The sequence below is a fragment of the Cyprinus carpio genome, chromosome A10 (genome assembly GCF_018340385.1).
Source record: "Cyprinus carpio isolate SPL01 chromosome A10, ASM1834038v1, whole genome shotgun sequence".
Lineage (NCBI taxonomy): Eukaryota > Metazoa > Chordata > Actinopteri > Cypriniformes > Cyprinidae > Cyprinus > Cyprinus carpio.
The window spans coordinates 12,458,877-12,479,263 of record NC_056581.1 but is presented as its reverse complement, the minus strand read 5'-3'; the positions used below and the strand labels follow the sequence as shown (position 1 = coordinate 12,479,263).

The window sequence follows — 20,387 nt, the reverse complement described above, 5'->3', positions numbered from 1 at the left end:
CAACACATATAGTCACAATGTCCTTGTTGATATATGTGGAATAAATACAGGTATGATCTCCCCTCTAGAATTGAAGTAACCAACCAACAGATGGAAGCCATTGCAAAGTTCCTCATTCAAAAGCCAAATTTGAAGTTCCCTTTGCGTTGTTCAGCACTTTCTTTATCTCGTCTATTAAACAAAAACAAATGTGGGGGAAAAAAGTACCATCTGAGTTTTGAGGTCTTTATCCATTAGAACTTGGAATGTTGAATCCTCTGGAATGTCAAGCAATTCTGAAGGTTCTAAGAAGAGTGTTGAAAATCAATGCCTTGCCAAAAACTGGGAAAATGTACCTTTTTAAAAAAATAAAAATAAAAAAACGGACCCAGGTATTATGTAAGAGAAAAATAGACTTTTAAGATCTGGATAAAGGAGCATATGTTTTAATGTTTAAAAAAAATGCGGAATAAAAATCCTCTTGAGGACGGGTGAGCTGGGTGTTTTTAACAAAAAAAACATAAAAAATAAAGTCCAGCTTCTGAGTTTCTTTATAAAAGTTTATAAAGCCAAAAATAAACCATGTCTTCTCAAAAGCATATAAGCTGGAAAAGCATAAGACAAAAGAAAGCCTGGTTGGTAACATGCTTTGGTTATTTGTGGCCAAGTAAGATCAGGTAAGACAAAGGTTATGCTCCACACCCAGGCTGAATATATCTAGAATAGAATCAAGTCTTGAAATTTTCAGCTCGTTCAAACCACAAAGTCTGGGAATTCGAATGAGAATTCTGTCCAGTTCTGGTTACAATGAAGTAAGAGCGCATTCCAGACCTCCTTTAGATTAGTTTAGCTGAGAATAGGTACGTGTGACAGGGGATCGGGACAATTGTTGGAGATGAGTGCAGAGAGGGAGAGCCAACTCATTTGCAGACGTATTTCTCCACAGTCTCTCTCACACTTCTTGCACGTGACGTAGCAGCACCAGTGGTATTTGCAGTGGCATCGCTCCACCACTCTCTCTGAGTATGGGTTGTGGCCTCTGCCACAGCACATCAGATCACAGCTGTCACTTCCGCTGGAGGTTTTTTATTGCATTGCCTGCAGCAAGAAGAAACAGACTTTATAAGAACTTTAGAGTACATGCTTGCTTACCACCAACAAACAAGAAAACATTATTTAAAAAAAAAAAAAAAAAAACGTATATATTAATTTAAAAAACGTATATTATTAAGAAGAAGAAAAAAAATACGTTATTGTTGTCAGTGGGTTGACAACAATCAGTCATAAGGAATGCTTTTCTTATTGGACTTTTACACACACACACACACACACACACACACACACACACACACACACACACACACACGTCTTAAAAAAACCAATGCTGCTTTTAGTCCAATAAAGCACATACAAATTTGGGTAAAATATAACTTTTTTTAGAAATAGCTTTTCGATTATTTTATTTTATTTTCTAAAAGTAAATTTTTAATTATATGAGATCATTTTTTTATCAGCATTTCATATTGAAAAAATATTTTTTAATAGAAAAATCTGCAAAAATATTTTCTAAATTTTCCGTTTTTTTTACATAAATATTATATATATATATTTAGTATTTATATAATATATTTGTTCATGTTTTATCAAATATATGATATTCTATTTTTTTTAATAAAATCCCAATTAAAGTTCAACACTTTTTCAATACTGAATGTTCTACATTTTTCATATTTTTAGAATCAACATCTTTTATATGAAATATTTGATTTAAATTTCAATTTCCATATATCGATTATCATTTATATATATATTATAAGTTATAGATATATATAAGTAACACTCAGATTTTCAATATTCAAAAAAAAAATGTTCAATACTTTTCAATATTGAGTGAATTGTCAAATTTACGTACTTAGAATATAAATAAATGGAACAACAACTAACTCATACATGATCCAAACTGTTTTTGGGTACATTGTTTTGTACATGAAAATTAATTAAAATGATTTATTAAATAAATTAGATGAAATAGATTTTATATGTTTTCTTTGGATGAATTGCTAAACATAAGCGTTTTTTCAAACCAAGGTAAAAAATTTTGCTCAACCACATATTAGAATCAACAGCACTGAACCTTCTTATAAGCTCGTTTTTAAGAGCCAGGTCATTTCGTACCGAGGGGGGGTGGGGGCACATGTTCTCTCTTGCATTTAAGTGGATCCTGCAGACATGTACTGAAGCCTGGGGCTGGGGATCTTGAGCAATGAACAGCCCTGTCATAAATTCACACTCTATACACTAGGGGTCGGCCTGTTGTGTAGCCCTCTCCACATAAGTGCATTGTTTATATAATTGTGTGGTATTAATGCTCAGGGTGGTGAGAGACAGACAAGAGGGGATGGCTACTAGAGAATGAGAGAGAGGTGAAGAATGCTGTTATTTCAAAACTAAAGTCAAATGTTTCTCCCAGGTCAGTGCTGAAAGTCGTAGAAAGGCAAGTAAACATTCTTTAAGGACTCAATGAGTAGCATATGTTTACTGCTGCCCTGCACTAGTGTGGAGTTAATATAGTACAAACGGTTTATAATTCATGAAGAGACCTTCAAAAAAAATAAAATTAGAAAGAAAAAGAAAGTCTAAATGTAGTAAATTTTGCATTCCAAACTACCTAAGACATCTCTAAAGTGATAATCAGTTTAACAATTTAACAGCTGTGAGCAGAACTTTAACTCTTCAAAGTGAAAAGACATTTTAAAACACATCTTTTAAACAGCACTCGGTCACTACAGACACTGTTTGCTTGTTTCTTTAGTGTACCAATCATCTCTAAGCCTCTGGGATGTTGTTCTGTCTGAACTTCTAATGCACCCAATTTCATTATGTTATCAGTCTTGTGGACCACAAAGCAGCATGAGGAACACGGAGAGCAATGTAACTTCAGATGAGACAGATGAGAATACGTGTCCGGGCTTCTCTAAGCGTGTTCATTTTTGGTTTCTCCCCATCTCTCATCACCAAACAAATCAGATTAGACCAAGCCATCTCTGCAGGTAACACGTAGTTAAGGGGGGAAAAGACACTCAAAAGGGGGGGGAAAAAAGAAAAAAAAGGGGAGGAAAAGAGGACGGAAAAAAGGCCTAAGGAGAGAGGGAAAAAAGGAAAATTATCTTAAGACACCTTCAAATCACAAAGAGAGGATGTTGCAAATGACTAGCAGCTTCCTGACTTCATGGGTGAATCTCATGGAAAAAAAGCCCAGGTCAACATTTCACTACACATCAAAAAAAATTCAAAAAAAAAAAAAAAAAAAAATTGAAAGAAAGAAAAAAAAATTATAATAATATTTATGATAAAAATGTAGATTATATGTGTTTTAATGTGAACCTTACTTATCATTTGAACCCAACAATTAGTATATATATATATATATATATATATATATAATATAATATAGTATATATATATAATTATATATATATAATGCTATATATATATTATATATATAATATGCTGCCGTGAATTTTATTAAAGTTAAGCACATCCCCACATCCCCAAATTTAGTATTGTATAAAACATACAATGATATTAGTAATGACAAAAGCACACACACATTAGGTAGAATAGCCCCAATTTAATAGAAATATTTTTTCATTTTTTTTTAAATAATTAAAGGATATGTTTTAGAAAAATATATATGTTTAAAATAAATAAAATAATGCATTTTCATCAAAAAATGCATTAGCCATAATCTTGTATGGACCATTTTACTCAGAAATTTACATTATAATCCATTTTAACAATTCTCATTAGATTCTTAATACTGGCATTACGAAAGCATAAGAATGGGCTTATTCCAATGGGAAGTGTGAGACTTAGTTGTCACAAATGTAAAATTATTTATTCGGGCAAAAACATATTTCTTCATTCTTTCTGCTGATTTTGGTTGTAGAAAACATGGACCTGGATTTCTTGGGGACAGGGTTGCATGAGATTCATCCTCGTTGTATGGTGAGTAATTATGAAATAACTGACCTTCTGTAAAACTGTGACATCAAAGCAACACACGCAAATTAAATGCAAAAGGACAGCAGGTGTTGTAGTCACGTTTTAGAGACAGGTATGGGGTGATGCTGAACCCCCTACATAACAGAGACCACCATGGAACCAACATGTTGCGGACACACACAGTTTCCCTGATTGAACGTTTCTCTATTGATTACAAAACACACCAGAGACCGTGTGACCAAGTGCCAAGCACTAAATATATAGATGCAGAGATCATGTGTGAGTACTCTTATCAGCACTAAGGCTGAGATGTATACTGTGTGATGATGCACCTTGACATATAGCATGTATCTAGTTTTATCAGTGCACTGACCTATAATACCTATATATTAAAAAAGAAAAAAAGAAAAAAAGAGTTTAAGAATTTTAAAAGTTACAGTACTGACTCTTACAATTTGATTGAACTTGAATGAGACCGCATTCAAAGAAATAGTCTAACTCACACCGAAATCCCAAATTTTACTCTGTGACCATCTTCCCGACAAATCAACAATAAAATGTGAAACCAGCTATATAATAAATGTTTCTTCTATAGCTCCAATTACACAAAAAAACACTACAGAAAAAAATAAATAAATAAACATATAATTTACAGAAATTTTTATATTATTTTTATAATTATTGTTATTTTTATTACAATAAAAAACAAATAAAAAAATATAAGAAATACAATTATTATTATTTTAAAGAAATTAATGTCTTTTATTGTTGCTGCCACCATTTTTGGAGCTGTAGTTAAGACTGCGGATTGCTGAAAATTCATGTCATATGAACCATTCATTCCACAAAGCTTAGTCAAAAAAGTGACAAAGAGCACATTTAAACGCAAACATAACAAAAGCGAGGAAGCTGAAGGTTATTGTCCATTCTTACCTAAATCTACACCTTAGTCTCTACTGATAATGCAATAGGAAATAAGCAGGGAGAATTCATTGTCGTGCTAATCTGTGTGTGCAGAGCTGCTATCAGCTGAGAGCCCTTAGTTCTGTGAATAGCAGCACTACTCACAGACAGACTGTGATAACAGTAAAGAGGACACAGTCACTCTGGACATGTCAGAGACACGCGTGTACACACACACACACACACACACACACACACAGTCCGGCTTTATCAGGGCTTTTCAAGAGATATCTTATGAAGTGACAATGAATAACCCATAAAAGACAAACATTTCAAGACATGAGCATTGTGTTAAGAGACTACCTATCAAGTTAGAATAGTTTTTAAAATGTTGAATAGTTTGCTTCTCTGATCAGCAACAAATCATAAAGTTAGGCTTTTAAAGTAAGTTAAATTTGATTCTGCTTTTTTAGACTTTGATCAGCTTTTTTAGACTTAAGTTGGTGTAAAATGTTTAAAAGTTAAGATTTGTTTTCATGATCAATCATTACCGCCAAGTACTGTGTCTGTTCCTACTACAAATGTCGAGTGTCGAGAAGGGGAGCTCTCATTGCTCACTCTGCCTTGGGATTGGTATGAATGGACATAAATGGAATATTTAAGAAAAAATGAAATGATTAAATGAAATAAAGGGCCTGTGAAAATATTGTCAGGGAATTTATAAGCCTGACCTAACTGGGCTAGCAAAAAAAAAAAAAAAAAAAAGATTTTTTTTTTTTTACTGTTGAGCAGTGAAATATGTAATTTGTTAATTAGTTAGTCTCACCTGTCTTGAGTACCGAAAGAGCCCAATTTGTCATTCTTTGCGCAATAATCCGGAGAACTCTGCAGATAAACCAGCTCATTCTCTCGGACTGGCCGGATGTCGATGTCTTTGGGGACGAGCTGTTTGCGTGTGCCCATGGGCCGATGAACCACCTTAGTGGCTGACAAGTATTTGGTCTTTAGGTCCATGGCGATGTCCTTCAGATCCTGTAAACCTCTCCAGCAGGTCCGAATGGAGCAAGAACCAGAAACACCGTGGCATTTGCACTTCATGACCAGAGCGTCTCGCAAAGCCTGTGTAGGGGGGAAAAGTGGGATAGATTCAGATGAAGTAATAAAATAATGAAAAATAATAATAAAATTACATTTTGACCATCTAAACACGAAATGCAACATATTAGTGAATTTGGACAGCTTTTGCTCATTACACCTCATGTATCAAATAAAGAAAAAGACTACTTTGAAATACAATCAGACTTGCAATAACCCATTTTAATTCTCTGGTTTATTATTCCTATCAGACTCCATGCCCAGCTGCCTGGCAGATGAAGTCATGTGACTGGCTTTTGTAGTGAATCATTGATGCACATGGTTTCTGTGAGGCACCGCTTACCTGTCTGCCCACTTCGCTGTTGTGAAGATGCATCAGCTTGTTGGCATTGGAGCCAGATTTCTTCTTCATTTTCATGGGGGCATCAGAAAACTTGGAGCCCATGAGGAGACCATAATGCAGGTTATCAGCACAGCCACCCCACCTGTACCCAGGCTCGGGTATTTCACCTGGAATCGGACCACACGAACACAACCTCAGGTCTCCGGAGGTACATGCCCGTGCTATAGTGTGACTTATAGCGGCTGCGGAGAGTGCATATACAAATGCGGATTCCCTCGTTCCTGAAAGATGGCAAAAAATAAAAAGAGATTAAAATTAGTTTCTTATATAAAAAAGAAAACATGAATTCTGACTTTTTTTCCCTTAGAAAAAAAAGCAAAACAGAGCAACATGAGAAACCCATCAGTATGCAGTATGAAAGGATAATGGCAGAGATTATGGAACTGTTCTAACAGCGCACATATGCCATGACAAGATAATAGGTGTAGAAACAGGAGAGGCGCAACTTGACCCCGTACAAGGTACATCAAAGGCCGCCACAGAGGCAGGAGGGCTTTAACTCTTGACAAATCCAAATGGTCTGCAGGGAAGGACATCATACAGTTCTCTAGAACTTCAATCAGATTTAGTCTGACCATCTCTGGCATTTGGATCACGCTAAATGCTTGTAATAAATAAATAGGGAGGGCGATTAAACCACCCGTCAAAGCATAGCATGAAAGTGTCACCACTCTGAGGAAATTCAAGATGTGATGCTGCATCATTAATCCACAGAAAACCAGGACTATCCCTTTTGTGACTATTTTATTTCATTGATTTCATATTTCTTTAGTTTGTTGAAAGCTGAAAATCACATCTGTGCTGCAGGGGTCGTACACAGGGTAAAACCGTAGGCTTTAAATGACTGTGAAACTAGGAAAAAAGGCAATTCTCTGTCCATTACTGACTAACTCGCTCAATAGCATCTCTCATTGAATAGAATGGACCCTATTGTTTGTCCTCACAGTAAATGCTGCTCCTCCGTGAAGCCTCTCATCAAAAGGAGCATGAGAAAGAAGAGCGATGCGCAAGAATTCTGCGGGTCGGAGGTTTCTGGGTGGGCAGGGGTATGATTTCTTTTATCATGCAGTGAGGCACTCAGGCCAAATTGCACCATTTAACTGGCATAGTCTGCGTTACCTGGAGCGAGAGTGTTTAAAGATCATTGTAGGCTGCTTTTTAAACCATTGCCCTCATAAAGTTTTCCTTCAACAGTTAGATGGGTTCCTCAGACCTATTAAGGCCTGAATGGAAACCATGCTTAGGTATAAAGAGAGGTGTGTGGTTGCCTTGAAGGGGCTGGCAATGGACGGACAGCGGCCCTTTCGCTAATTTAGGGCTTGCTGTATCTAAAAAGAACATCTGTGGATAGATTTCAGAAACGCTTCACACAAAATAGACTTCAATTGGAAATAAATCCTCTTTGGACATGATTTTCCTCTGTATCTCACCTCGTTCCAGGTCCGGGAGGAATTTTAAAGCATCAATAGAGGAACAGTTCCAACGCATGTCTGCGAAGGTCTTTTGGCAGACCTTTTTAACCTCCCGTGCGGCTTGGATGATGGTTTGCATGAGTTCCAGGTTACTCCTACAGAGCTGAGCCTGAGAGGAGACGAGGCCAGGCAATGTCTTGCAGTGCTGGGTCTTGTTGATGTGTTGTGTGGCCTGCGATAGCACCCTAGATGAGGAAACGCATATGTTTTAATGAACACTGGATATCTGTGAACTGTGTGCATTGATATAAATGTCTTTTGAGTTCTAGAAGTTGAATCTAATTTTATATTACAAGTTAAACAGACACCTGAAACGTCATTAAAATGTTTGATGGCGTGAAAAGTGACTAAAATATTTGTGGCAAGTCTTGAATTTAAAGTGACTGAATAAAACATAGTAAAATAAACATGGTTAAAGCCAACTCTAAAATATTAGGAGTAACATCAATGGTTGAGATACGTTTGAGAAAGTGTTCTCGCATGCATTTAGGCTGCGGGCTAAAATTGTTCAGTGTCTCGCTCGCAAAGGCATGCAAACAACAACCCATTCCCAGAGATAATCAATCAAGATTAGACTAAAATGGAAGAAGATTATTTCTGCATCGCTTGGAAGCAAGAAAGGCCAATGGAAAAATGGTTTAGATGATTCAGTTATTGTTAAAAGTTTAGTGAATGTTCCGTGGTACGGCTGCTGTCAAACAATGCCAGAAGAATTTTTGCAAGCTTAAATTATAGTAGAAAATGCAAATCATGGATTTTATCTGAGCAATTATCTCCCTGAAACTTCTGTGACAAATAATTAAATTGAATAAGACTTTGTAGTGAAGCCTGTTGAATTCAAGCATTGTTTTACGATTCTCTTTTACTAAAACGCACACATGTATCACTATTCATGAGAACCAACAATTAGGGGCCATCAAAAAGCAACTAAGCTTACCTTGCAATTCGTTTTCTGTGTATCCAAATAAAAGGATTACATGCCGAGATACTAGCAATCTTATTTTATTCTTATACAGTGCAAAATATAAAAGTGCTCAGTGCATGTTAAAATCAACAAATGTTTCGGTCACGCAGGACCTTCCTCAGTGTTCACATACTGTTGAAACGATTCATTGTTCTATTTAATTCATCACATCTCAACACACGTGTATCTAATCAATTCAATTAATGAATCAGTAACAGGTCATTTACTTCAGTGACAATTAACAAATATAAATAACTTTTTTTTTTTTTTCACTTTATAAGAAAAAATACAATTGCTAGTATCTCGCCATGTAATCCTTTTATTTGGATACACAGAAAACGAATTTCAGGATGAGCTTGGTTGCTTTTTGATGGATTTGACTTGAAATCGTGTTACATGTGAATGGAACTAAGCACAAAATCCTCCGTTTTTCATTTTTAAAACTTCAGATTAGGGACTGCTACTTTACGTTCCACGATATGTTGTGACTGACAGACCCCAGTCTTAACCTCCGCACACACACACATACACCCTTCGTCTTTGTTATCCAGGGAACACAGGTGTTTATGGCGGCTTCTGTTTTGCATTTCTTGCCATGCAATATCAAGACTGTGGAAACCTCTATCAGCATCTTGTGCATGCAAACTGGCCTCTTCACAACCCGATTTCTGTACCATCATGTCTTCTATCGCAATTCATCAACAGTATGATTATGTGAAAACAAAACATTCCGCAGAAACCACAAGTTGCAAGGAATTTAGTGTTTGAACTGGATTTACCTCTGTTTTAATAGAATTAAGATTAAATTATGTTTTAGATTTATTCCTAACACTTTCAAATCCATTATTTCACTACCACAAAAACATATTTTCCTAGGTTCCAAACGTAATTTTTTCCCATGTTGCACATGATTTGACAAATCAGTCAGCTTGACAAACATCTTGAATGCGTTAAAACAGTTTCAGTGTATATATATATATATATATATAATATATATATATATAGATATATATATATAATATATATATATATATATATATATATATATATAAAGAGAAAAGTGTATATATATGTATTTTTATTTATGTGCACTGCTGAGACAGGAGCAGAAATGTGAGGAGACAGAGCGGGAGTGAAGGGAAGGCTCGCTTCATGCTGTACAATAAGATCCAGCTCAATCAGAAGACACTGATCGCTGACCCCACTGCTTCTTGACACAGTTATAATTAAAAGCCAAAAGCCATGGCACGTATTCCTTATTTCTGTCCCTCTCCTGCTTGGGGGAAAAAAAATCAGATTCAGAAAGATCATAGATCACATAGATCACATGCAGCAAACCCTAGGTTCATGTTCTGCTTTGATGATTACTAATGTGCACCAGACATACGTTGAAGATTTTTTTTAAATATATATATATATATATATATATATATATATATATATATATATATATATATATATATATACAGTATATATATATATATATATATATATATATATATATATATATATATATATATATATATAGTATATATATATATATATATATATATATATATAAACCTTTATTAATAGCTTTACTTTTGCTCAAAATAGTACTTTTGTATTTAAATTCTGTAGTTATTATGTTATTCTATTGTATTACTGGATTTAATATAATTTAAATTAAAAAATGTGTATTTAGTTTATTTTGTTTAGCTGAAGAAAGCTAATTAAAAAGATATATGATTCAAAAAGCAATTTTAAATAATGGTCAGATTTTTCACAGTTTTAATATTCTGCATGCAAACTTCTAAAATATAGGTGTGGCTGTTTTTGGAATGTTATCAAATGTCCTGGGATTATTCCATCGGCTGGAATAGGAGGGCAATAAACAGATAGGAGCTCCCAGTGGACAGGCCGTCTGGCCTTAGGCATGATGCGTTCACATACAGACAGTGATCATTCAGATTGCAGAGAGGTTTTCCCCCCCTTCTGGCTATAGACCTACCCAGAAAACTATACATTAAAAGTACAATTACAATTACAAACGTAGCTATTGTATCAAAAATTATAGTACTTATAGTAGCTACTTATTACACTTAAAATGTTATTCTATTGAATTTACCACTATAATATCAATAACAATCAATTATCAATAACAAAATGCAAAGTGCAGATTTTAACTTTGACACCACATTGATTTTACTAACAAATTTGAGGCAGCAATTTTCATTTTTTTTTTTCCGTTTGTGTTATTTTTAAGTGTACTAAGTATAAAGAAATAAATACAAAATGTAGTGTAGTTTATATCCTATGCATTCTCTATCAGTCTATATACAATTCACATGACTAGCTATACGAATCCAAAGAGTTTAATATTTCTTCAGAGCTCTTATATACAACCTATGTAATTGAACAAATCTCATATGAGATATAAATAACGGCTATTTAAAGATATTAGCGATAAGCTTTTATTGTGTGTTATTAGCTATATATAGCCTATGCAAATGCAATAAAACAGCTGTTTCGCTCTTGCTTTCTCTAAGTTGGCACTTTATCTTTTATCTCTTGATTTTTCGCTTTGGGGTGAAACGAGGTAAACTTAAAATGCAATTAGTTCACTTGATATAACCCTCTAGGTGGTCTACAATTAAGGCACTATTGCAGATTATTGCCCTGTCAATTTACTTTAAATTGCATCAGGGATGATGTTTAAAAGCTAAAACATCTTTGTAAATAAGTTAAGAGACGCAATCAAGCGTAGCCTAGGCTACTAAGTTAAGAAACTTTGCTCACAATAAATGGGAACGCACTTTTATCCTCACCTTTATCAAACGGAGACTGATGCCAAAAAAAATGCCTCTTGTGCAAAGTAATCCAAAAGTGTGTTTTATTTAAATCCAGCCTAAATTCCCTAGCCAATGGTCTAATGTGCGTTAATCCGTTTTAGTGAAGTCCGAATGAGAACGCATCATGCAGCAGTCCACTGATAAAGAGATGCGTGTTGATTTTGCGGTGCTGTGCTGCTCGCGCGCTGGAATCTGCTGGACTGACGGTGCAGACGGAGCTCGAGAGACTATATGAGCCCGCGCGCCACTTTGATCTCGCGCTGATGTCAGGAGCCATTAGCATAACAAAGTGGTTAAGGTTTCCAAGCCAAAGAAAACGCTGAAAGTATGATCCGAGACACTCTGACATCTCGCTACTTTTGACACGGAATATCAACGTTATTTATTTATTTATTTTTCTTTCCAAGGCTATTTTCATTATAGGTCAGTCATCAAAAAAGGTGCGGTTTGTGTTCCTCATAAATAGCCTGTGTGTGTAACCTTAAACGATGAGTTTGAAAAACTAAAACCAACTCTTATTATGTGATATTGTAGGCAATGATATTATTTTATTTTATTATTAAATTCCTTTTCCGTTTCCAGCTTTAGCTCTTCCAAAACACATTTCAGAGGAAAAAAAAAATATTTATATTTATTCTTTCTATAACTTTAGATTAGGTTAGAATAAAAACAGTTGTTCATACTATGCTTTATTAAAATGATTTAGCTACAATTCCATTAAGACATAATGTCATCCTTTTAAAATGTGAACTCAAGGACAAAGGTGTGATTTATGAGCACTTCATCTTAGGGCATGATTTTAAATAGTGATTTAAAGTCCACTCTGTCGTCATTATTTTCTACAGTAGTGATTTTTGGAGTGGAGATTTGTTGAAATATCAGTATTAAATTCCCTATCTAATAAACTACTCATAATATCATGCAATAGTCTAGTAATATATTTTAAAAGCATCAGATGGAACAGACACCCTATTACTAATTTTCTGCACTGTGATCCATGAGAGGTGAAATTAGTGAGAAATCGTGGGAGCGTCTATTTCAGGAAATAAAATCACAGATTTCGCAACAAAGTTGGAAATATTGCAATTCTAGTGTTTGCACGGTCCAAATAATTAAGTAGGTTATGCGGCTGTATGCCAGAATTTCCACACTCGTGCCATTTACAGTCCTGTACACAGCCCATATTGGCCACTCCAAAAACAAGGCAATTTTCCAAGCACGCTAATAATGATTTCAACGTGATGAATGTGTCCTGATGCATGTTTCATATTAGCCACTATATGACAAAGCTTCTTCTACATTTCACACAATAAATGATTTAACCTCTAGAAATACTCCCAGTAGCCCATTGAAGTCCACATCTGAGCAAAGATATTTCCTAATTTATAAAAATGAGCTATTAAATTCTCTTGTTGTTTTTGGTCCATCAAGAAGTATTAAAGAGTCCATTAAAGGATTCGTTATCATTACAAATTGCTAATAATAAATATAAATGTGTTGGGAAAATATTGTCATAGAATAAAAAATAGGCTAGTACGTGTGTCCATTTATTATAGATTGCACCACACAGAATGGCCAAGTTAATATTTTAACCATCTAAGGTAACTGTCATTTTAATAGCGTCTATGGTGTAATAAAAGTCAAGATGTTCTCTGGCCATATGCTTCTCTTATTAACCTGGCTCTCTGGTCCAAAAACGCCTCCTGCAGTGAATTCCGTAACACTCACACAAGTTTCCCCTGTAAAACACACCACACAAGCCAATTTTCTTATAACGACGCAATTAAAATACAATCATTAAGACTTTTTCCACTGTTAACAGTATCTACTGTTTTATATAAAACAGGCAATTCCACTGATTTTGTGGTTAAGTGTGTGTAAAAGTAGGAGTGTATTAGTTTGAAACAAAAGAGCAAGAAAGTAAAAAAAACATCAAAGCTAAAGTGCAAAATTAAAAAGGTCCATACACATGAAAAAATGTACATGAAAATTTGGTCAATTTTCAGTAAAGTGCTTGTAAAGTACAATACAATAGTAAGGTCAAAGCAGATCATTTCCAGTAAATGAGCAATAAAAGTCTGCTTTGTTCTTAAATAATGCACTTTTTCCTACCATCTACATATTTCTTCATAATACATGCAAATGTTTGAATGAAGTTAATCTCTGACGCTCCTCAATATCAAAAGAAAAAGAAACCCGATGGATGTTTCTCGCTATTAAGTTGAATCAAACTGCACAGATCCTGTTTGTTCAAGGCCTTGCGTGTGTATGAGTAAACGCCAGGCGCTACTTATTATCTTGAACTGTATTTACTTATGTGCAGTAAATCAACCACTATAACCTTGATTGACCCCCCGAATGCCTTTCCTTTCACGTTCTGTTGCATAATAAAACATACCGAGGGGCGTCAAGAAGACAAAATGCCACACAGACTTAAATCATTCACTCCAAAGAGGCCTGCAAGAGGGGGTGTGATATTGGAAACTGTAGGCACAACTATTTTAGTTTAACTGATTTAAGAAATAATCTAATACACTACTCCTTCTCTCACAGCTGAAACCAAAGCAGCAAAGAAAAGAAAATAGGGCAGCGTGGAGCTAATCTGATACTTTTAAGAGGTACCACCGACAATTGCCAAAGCATGACATTTCCATTCGCAGCCAAGCTGCACCATTTCAGCTCAATATAACGTGAAATGCCCGTGCCAGCTCTAATCTCGACCCAAAGCGATGGGAAAGCAAATATATGCATTATTTCGCTAAACACATCTGCCCACAGCAAATTATTTAAATATGCGGGAATGGGAATTAGCCGAGCTTAGGGGGATGTGCTGGAGATAATAGACTTTGGACTTGAATAAAGACCCCAATTTTTTTTTTTTTTTTTTTTTGAGATTCAATGCATTCTGAACATTGTGGACAGATGGAAGCATCAATAAATGGGTCTTATTTTAACGTTAAAAAAAACTTATTTGTTATATGAACTAAACAAAAATATACCTTTACACATCACAGCTAATTTTCATGCAATGTGAAGCCATAATAGGAGCATGTTTATGGAAAACCTAAGTCTAACGCCCATTTTATGAGGGATGTGAAAAGCATCTAGTAGCAGTGAGATGTGAATGGGGAACTCTTAATATCAGGTCAAACGGGAACTCTGACTGACCAAAAGAGCCGTGACCTCTCTAGTGTGTCTGTGTTAGAGGTTTTAACACGCAGGCTCTCAATTCCTCCTTATGCCAGGATCAACACCACAGCCACTTTGATTTTTCAGCCTTACCAGCATTGAGAATCTTAGCCTTAGGGTGGTTCATAGAGGGCACGAAAGCTACTGCGGTTTATATAACTGAAATTATGGATGGGGCAGAAAAATACATGTGCTTTGAATGAGAAAATGTATTTTTTTTTTTTTTTTTTGGATGGGCATTTGAAACGTTAATTCGATTTAGCAATTTTAGACATTTTGTGGTGGCTATCCATGTATGAAGTTTAATGCCATTACTGAGACTAATGATTTAACGTTTGCATGATGAATCATTTGCGGCAGCTGTGCCAACTGGTCCACACTATTTATCTGAGACATCATCAGACACATAGCACCATTTACCCTGACATATATTCAGATCATTCATTCTGAACTTGTTGAAGGAGTGCAGAGACACAGTGCCCCCGTCCCCTGACATCTCGGGTCTCTGCCCTGCTCACAGCTGCCTCGTGTCTTAGTGACTGTCAGTGGCACGGAGCTAGAACTGCACGGCTGCATCTGCACTTCGCACTCCTGATATGCATCATGAAGAATGCAAAGTTGCAAGAACAAATAAACCTCAATCCAAGGCTAAATAAATCTGTCCTAATGCCTCTTAGTAAAAAAAAAAAAAAAAAAAAAAAAAAATCAAAAAGCCTGATTATTGTCATCAGCGGTGATGAAATTTTATTGTCTTGTGACAGTATTATATAATAAAATCTCATCATTACTCAATAATTTATATTTGATACTAAACGTGTATTTCTATTGAAAAACTATAAACTTCCTTCAATCTTTTCTTCTTTTATTTAGAATCAAACTGAGTGCAACGGTGAAATGATCTTCCAAATAATATATTTTTCTATATGTTGTATCATTGTACATATGCATACAATGTATGCATTTGTATGTGTGTATGTGAGTGTGTGTGTAGAATTATAATTATAATCATAATATATATAATTATAAATAAATAAAAATATGATAGAAAATATCTATTAATGTCTAGATACACAAACATGTATTGTATAATTATAAATGCATAATTATACATACACACAATTATTTTTTTCATTCATACACACACACACACACACATTATAATTTAATAATTGATCTATATTAATGCAAAAGTATCTACATGTAGATAATCTACTTGTAGGTCACTTAAACAATTAAATAATAGATTTTACCCTAACTTTTTGTTCAATTAAGCAACATATATTGATATTCAGACAAAGTCAAACTTGAATGCATGGTGCCAGCAACGAATGGTGGGAATCATTACCCTTTTGAGGCAAAACATCTACACAGTACAAACAGAACACAGCAACAATGTTGATTTGAAACATTGTTCAGCAGCTCTGTGTCTCCGACAAATACAGGATCCATTTGTTTGAGACACAAGAAAGGCGGCAGCGTCTGTTTGGTGCTGTCTGCTATGCCGTGATGGAGAGTCTGTCGTTTGACTGGCTGTTTAAACTAAGAAGAAATGCATCATTTTGGCTGCAGCACTGTGTCCAGCCAGTTTATTTAAGCTAAGGTGGGAGAAGCTTTGTTTTGGCTGTTCTTTTGAAACCTGTTTTAATTAGGCAATCTCATAAAAACAAATCATGACTTAACAGGCTGAACGAAGAGAAACCTGACAAACAGCTTATGCCGGCATGCCAGTATCCTGAGGTTTTGTTTCTATTGCAAGCATGGTGGTGCTAAAGTTCAAATGGCTTAAATATAAACAAATTAGTGTTTAGGAGAATATTTTAGGAAGTTTACATACACTTAAAATCAAGAATGCGAACTTAAAAACCGCTAACCGCTTTCCCCCCACAATTAAGATTCCTATTATATGCAGAAACTTGTCAACAAAAATATTTTAAATTCCATGCTTTCAGAACACAAAAAAAAAGTGCAGAACATGTTTTCATGTCTGGGTTTGTGTTTTGCCTGCTTTTTGCTGTAAAAACACTGGGACAGTCACACTCTGCAGGAGAACTCGGAGAGAAAACGTTCAGCGTCCAATTCAGACTGTTTAGAGAGTTTGGACCTGTTCTTCAGAAAGGGGCCATTTGTTTAGGACAGGCCCTCTCTCCCCTCTTTGAAGGTGATGGCCCCTTTCATGTACCAGATGGGACGTACTTTCAAAAACACAAGTGACTTGTCTCACTGTATGGGGAACATGCACCCGTTTGTTTGTTTTTTTATATTGAAGTCTGGTAACATTTGCTGGTTTAAGAGAAGTCCCTCAGATATGGTTATATGCAAACCGATTTGGAAAATGACAAAACTTGCACCAAGCAGAGGTGAAAGCAAATTCATGAAAACTAATTCTATAATTATTAAACTCCATGGCTTGTCACTGCAGTGTTGTAGCTGTGCGGGGTTTGATCTCTCCACTTGTAGATGATAAAATAGGTGGGAAAGACAAGGATGTGAAGGGGAGGAACAATGAACACTTGTTCACAAGCCAGCATGGAACATGGAAGGAGAATTAAACTACGGCTACAAACAGCAGGGGCATGAAAGGCCTTACAGACATCGCCTTGTGTGCATCCATGTTGTCCATTTGAGTGAGAGGTATTTTTCCCTCAGTACAAGATCAAAGCTTTTACCCATCTGCCGAGGAGAATGCTGGGACAGGCGATACAGATGAGATAAAATCAGTATCACAGCGACTTTATCGGTCAGAAGAGACGTATACTTGTGGTAAGAGCATTTTCTGCTCAAAACAAGATCAAAAGAAGCTGCTCATCAACAAAAGTGGGCGGGTTATAGAGGTTTATACAGATGAGATCTAAACACTGTCATCAGAAATGTATCAGTAGGCGGACTGGAATACATGCTGTTACAGCACTTCTATAGCAAAAGCTAGATCAAAAGTCACTGTGCAACAGAGTAATACAGTTGGCCTCAAACCATTACACAATAATAATAACCGGACATCACATATGTCTATAAAATAGCACATCACAGTCAGGAGTATCTATTATAGCTGTTGACACAGCCATAGTGTTGGGCTTGAGAACTATTTAACAACAGGTGTGACTCTGGTTATTGCCAGGAATATTGGATCCAGTCTCTTTAACAGATCATGTCAAAAGATATCGATGTTGACTGATACCCAAAATCCGTAACACTGTATTTTATCTGGTACCCAAAACTGTATTAACTAAAAATCTTCTATAAGCCAGCAAAGAGAAGAAAGCAGGAGACGAAGTGATGATAAGACTTTGTCTGACCAGCACAAATCCAGCAAGTGTTGTTATATCAAACTGCTTCCAAAAAAGAAAGAAAGAAAGAAAGAAAGAAAAATATAAACCCTTGAAACAGAGATATTCCCTCTCATTTGTAAAGATAAATATTCCATGGAACCCCACAATCATAAGATTAAACAATCACTAGCATCACAAGGTAAATAAGTATAAAAAATAAGCTAATAAAAAGTGTATAAATGCTAAAAATAAAACAAAATGAGGAAAATAAAACAACAGAGATGTATGAAGCTATACACACACTTGATCTGTCCCATTCACACAACTGTGTACATAGCATTCAAATCACTACTGTATAAATTAATAACCAATGTAAATTCCCTTTTTGTTCTTATGCTAGCCTTGATAATCACTTGTAACCATTGTGACACTGAAAAGTCCAATCGAGACACGAGTTCCTCTGTAAAATCTTAATTAACCCATAGCAGCTTTTGTACCGGAGTAAAGCCCATTTGAGTTATGTGCATGACCACAAAACTGATGGAAGCAGGATCTATCTGACGTGATCTACAACCTAGATAACACACAGTTCATATCTCTGTCTGGGCAAGTTGGCCAAAAATAAATAAATAAAAAATAGGCATTACACACGAGACAAGCATGCAGCAAGTAGCTATTGAATTTTATGATGTGACAACTAGTTATTTTCCAGTAGGGTCCAGTTCACACAAAAGGGGTTCAAAAATGCTTAAAGCAAATAGCGGCTGTTCCAGCTAATGAATCGGAAGTCTTGCAAATTAACAGGAAACAGCTTGCTTTTCACTTTGAGGAATAAGATGGATAGAAGCTTGTCACTCTTGGAAATTTATGCATAAATGTAATTACATTAAGCACTTAAATTCTTGACTGACACTGCATTCTGCTGCTGTGTGAACGTGGCCTATTATAATAGCCTTTCATCTGACTTGCAGAGCTTGTCGGTTTCTGAAGATTAAGAGAATTTGAATCAATGAGAGAATGGAGTAAGCTTTCTGGGTGGCAAGAGCATAGACTTGGCAAAAGTTTTGGGTCTAGATGAACACTGATCTACTAAGGCGGTGGAGATTAACAGGGCAGAAAGAGGTAACAAGTAGAACAATAGATAAACTGTACGTACACATCTGTTTTTGTTCAATAGCCTTCTGTAGGATTAAAGCAAAAAGAAACCAGAGTACCAGGGTCAGTTATAAGAACTATAGACGCTATTACTTTGCTTTCCGATCTGAAAGCAAAGTAATTCAGAGAAAAGGTTACCAGAGCGGTAACCTAATCACTCCAAATAACAAGATAATCCTACTTGCCCTCCACTCGTACAGCATGGCATTATTCATACCGGCAGTCACTCAGACCTCAAACTCTCAAAAGCAAATTAATCAGTGACACACATTCCTAATACTCTTGATTTAGAAAGCCAAAAAGCAGTTATTTCAAGAATTCTAAAAGTCATATTAAGCTTTCCAAGATATGCCCATTTCAGTTACAATGTAATCCTGTTCCAATGTAGGTTCAGTTTTAAGTGTGGGGGAGAAAGCCGAAACACTAAAACTTCTTAAAACCTCACAGGTTAATCCATGGCTTTTAAATACATGAGAGATCTTACTTGCAGAGTAAATGGACAATAAAAAAAAAAAAAAAAAGGAAGAAAAAAATATTCAAGTGTTCCGGATCTAACTAACATATTTGACATAGGAATAACTCAAACCAAATGCGTTATTTGTTGGTGGTTCTGAGATTTTCGCTAGGGATTGCCGTCGCGGAAACCTTGAAATAAAATCCTGTTAAGCCCTCTGTCTCTCTCTCAGGAGTATAGTTAAAACCATGCTGTGCATGGTCACGATTATGCACCGCTACAGGTCTTACGGCATGGCCCAGCCTTGACTTTCAGCAGGAAACAAGCTCAGGAGTTCAATTAGGGCAATTTTCAGTTTGGCCAGGAGATTAGCAGGCAATGTAATACAATCAAACAAAGAGGGATTAAATATATAACATACTTTTTAATCAGCCATTTGAAAGTGTACAACTGATTATAACTGATTATAAGGTTACAGACAACTTAGACCTTAGAATAAAGAATTAAAATGATAATGAAAAAAGCTGAATGTGGGAGAATCTCTGAGGGCTTGAGGGCTTGAAGACTGGAGGACTCTGACATAATCCTGTCTGCAAACAGCACTGCTGAGCTGCCCAGCCGACAGAGGAGACTGATCCGTTTGCTCTGTGGATGAGCAGAGGTAAGACGAA

The 20,387-nt window shown here is 35.7% G+C and overlaps 1 pseudogene; it reads right to left on the bottom strand.

Annotated features, from left to right (window-relative positions):
• Positions 1-899: 899 nt before the first annotated feature.
• LOC122146454 lies at positions 900-11,865 on the bottom strand (annotated as a pseudogene).
• Positions 11,866-20,387: the final 8,522 nt, after the last annotated feature.